This window comes from Oncorhynchus masou, unplaced genomic scaffold (genome assembly GCF_036934945.1).
Source record: "Oncorhynchus masou masou isolate Uvic2021 unplaced genomic scaffold, UVic_Omas_1.1 unplaced_scaffold_1344, whole genome shotgun sequence".
NCBI classification, from domain to species: Eukaryota; Metazoa; Chordata; class Actinopteri; order Salmoniformes; family Salmonidae; genus Oncorhynchus; species Oncorhynchus masou.
Window position 1 is genome coordinate 2491 of NW_027003326.1, and position 3195 is coordinate 5685.

At 36.7% G+C, this 3195-nt stretch overlaps 1 long non-coding RNA gene across 1 annotated transcript; it reads left to right on the forward strand.

The window, feature by feature from the left end:
- Window positions 1-333: 333 nt before the first annotated feature.
- LOC135530440 (uncharacterized) lies at window positions 334-1426 on the forward strand. The gene is made up of 3 exons (XR_010453845.1): window positions 334-354; window positions 442-537; window positions 1050-1426. It is a non-coding gene; the product is annotated as an uncharacterized LOC135530440 (long non-coding RNA).
- Window positions 1427-3195: the final 1769 nt, after the last annotated feature.

Sequence of the window (3195 nt, forward strand, 5' to 3'; positions counted from 1 at the left end):
ACATCATCCAGATAAACAGCCATCAATCAGACAGCATCGTCCAACTGAAAGAGGTATTTTTGTTTTCACTGAGAATCTTCTTTGCAAAGGTGTATAGGAGTGGGCAGGTGTATACAAGTGGACAGGTAGGAATGGATGGAGAGGTGTAGGGTGTGTGTGTGTGTGTGTGTGTGTGTGTGTGTGTGTGTGTGTGTGTGTGTGTGTGTGTGTGTGTGTGTGTGTGTGCGTGTGTGCGTGTTAACAAGTTGTGCTCTATGTGCTTTAGTGCTTGATGAAGATCAGAGTATGTTACTGCTGTTCGCTCTAGTGGGTGTCCTGTTAGCAAGCTCCCTCAAGAAGATAACTCTGAGGAAGGTATGTCTTGTTTGTAAATGTGTACTACTTTACTGCCCGGGTTTAATCTGATAAAATCTAGTAAAATGAAAAATATTTCTTCCTCAGCTCTCCTGCAGAAGGATGATGTAAAAAATGGAAAGACTGCCTTTTTGGCAAAGTTGGCTACTCTGAAGACCAGCCCCTCTGAAGATGAAGCAGCATGTGAGCTATCTATCTATCTATCTATCTATCTATCTATCTATCTATCTATCTATCTATCTATCTATCTATCTATCTATCTATCTATCTATCTATCTATCTATCTATCTATCTATCTATCTATCTATCTATCTATCTATCTATCTATCTATCTATCTGTCTGTCTGTCTGTCTGTCTGTCTGTCTGTCTGTCTGTCTGTCTGTCTGTCTGTCTGTCTGTCTGTCTGTCTGTCTGTCTGAGCAACAGTAAATTGTCAACGGGAGGTTAGCAGAGGGTGGTAGGAAATGCTGAGGGAGTAACATGGCTAACTCCATCTCTACAGTTAATTAGCATCATGTTCCGTAGAGGGAAAATATTTTTTAAATGGTTGTCAAATACTGGTCTTACAACAGTAAGTTTAAAAGGTAGTCACTTATAATTGTGATATGTTTTGAAAATGTTGTTGTCATTTTCAAATGTTTAGCTTTAAAAAAAGGTATTTTCCATAATGATGATTTAAAGCTGTATTCGACAGTTTGGGGCGAGCTTTGGAACGCAGCCAAGAACCTTGTTGGGTGAGAAGCGACCAGCATGGGGATGCCAAGGATCCTTTTCAGTCTCCATATGGAATCAGCTATCACCTCTGAAGTCATCACTAACATTACCTCAGTGAATCATTCCAACACCCACCCATCAATGATTGTCAAATAAACAACAGTAATACAGTTAATTGGTACTTTGGTACTGAGAAGAACTCATCAACATTCTTAAGAAAATATGTTTTATCCATAAACATGTACTTTATGTCCTGACACATGACAGTTGATTGGTCAAGTTAGTGGATAAATAATTGTATGGTTGTATGGTTGACTTGTCATATTGTGATCCTCCAATAAACTATCAAGCATAAGACATGTTTAGTCATTTTTTATTTATTTGACATGTTTAGCAGTTTTTCAATTACAGCATACATGTTTCATGATATAGTTTATTTCATGTTTCTATTCAGTGTGAACAATGTGAACTTGACCATAATACAGATGCAGTGCATGCAGAGCAAATTACATCAGATTACACTGAGCAGTAATAGTAGTACACATATCCACACACACACACTAGACGTACCGTCTTGAGAGTTAGCTTCGTTGAGTGAGCTTGATAACAGCAGTAACATATCCTGGATCTTCTAATAAGCTACATCCTGAATTCAAAATGGGGAAAAAACCTTTGTCACTTATCTACACACATTATCCCCACAATGACAAAGTGAAAACATGTTTATAGGTATTTTTTTCTAATTTATTGAAAATGAAATACAGAAATATCTAATTTACATAAGTATTCACAACAAATGTTGGAATCACATTTGGCAGTGATTACAGAGTCTTTCTGGACAGGTCTCTAAGAACTTGCACACCTGGATTGTACAATATTTGTCCATTATATTATTTTCTTAATTCTTCAAGCTCTGTCAAATTGGTTGTTGATCATTGCTAGACAACCATTTTCAAGTCTCGCTATAGATTTTCAAGCAGATTTAAGTCAAAACTGTATCTCGGCCACTCAGGAATATTCACTGTCTTCTTGTTAAGCAACTCCAGTGTAGATTTGGCCTGGTGTTTGATGTCATTTCGTTATTTAATAACTTCCCCATGCTTTTTTCTATCCATGTACCAATAGGTGCCCGTCTTTGCGAGGCATTGAAAAACCTCCCTGGTATCTGTGGTTGAATCTGTGTTTGAAATTCACTGCTCGACTGAGGGACCTTACAGATAATTGTATGTGCGGGGTACAGAGATGAGGTTGTCATGTAGGAATCTATTATTACAAACAGAGTGAGTCCATGCAACTTATTATGTGACTTAATAAGGACATTTTCACTCCTTAACTGATTTAGGCTTGTCATAACAAAGGTGTTGAATACTTATTGACTCAAGACATTTCAGTTGTTCATTTTCAAATTAATTTGTGGAAATTAAAAATAAAATAAAAAACATTTCCACTTGGACATTATGGGGAACTGTGTGTAGGCCAGTGACTAATCTCAATTTAATCCATTTTAATTTCTGGCTGTAACACAATAACATTTGGAAATATTCGAGGGTGTGAATAATTTCTGAACGCACTGTAAATATTTGTTCTAGAGTTCGTGAAGCAGCTGATAACACTGTCCACTGCTGATGCTGAAACTTCAGATATTCTGAATATTGATTTGCTATTTTCCATAGGAGTGAGAGTTGAGGTCTTGTTTGAAAATCCTTAAGACAGTTCCCTGACAGAGTCTACAAGGACATTTTTAATAATGGTGGATATAAAATTACAGTCTTAAGTTAGAATCCCATTAACTTTTAATTTGGGATGGTTTTTGGAGTTTTCAGCTTCTCTCCTTGTTTGTTTGTTGAGGTTTTCCCAAATACAGTACAGAAAAAGTTTTTCTCACTGGGAAATCAATATCCAACAAGTCAATGACAACTGTGTTGAATTTGGACTTTGTGACAGCACCTACAGACACTATTTCCTGGGTGGAAATTGGTTAAAGGGACAATGAGCAGTTGCTATATACATTTTTGACTATTTAATTAATGATATGTACACATTGATTCTTGCGTCATGCCACCTTTGTAACCCATAAGAACCCAAAATACAAGCTTGATTTAATCCAATGTTTGGAAAAGAAGTAC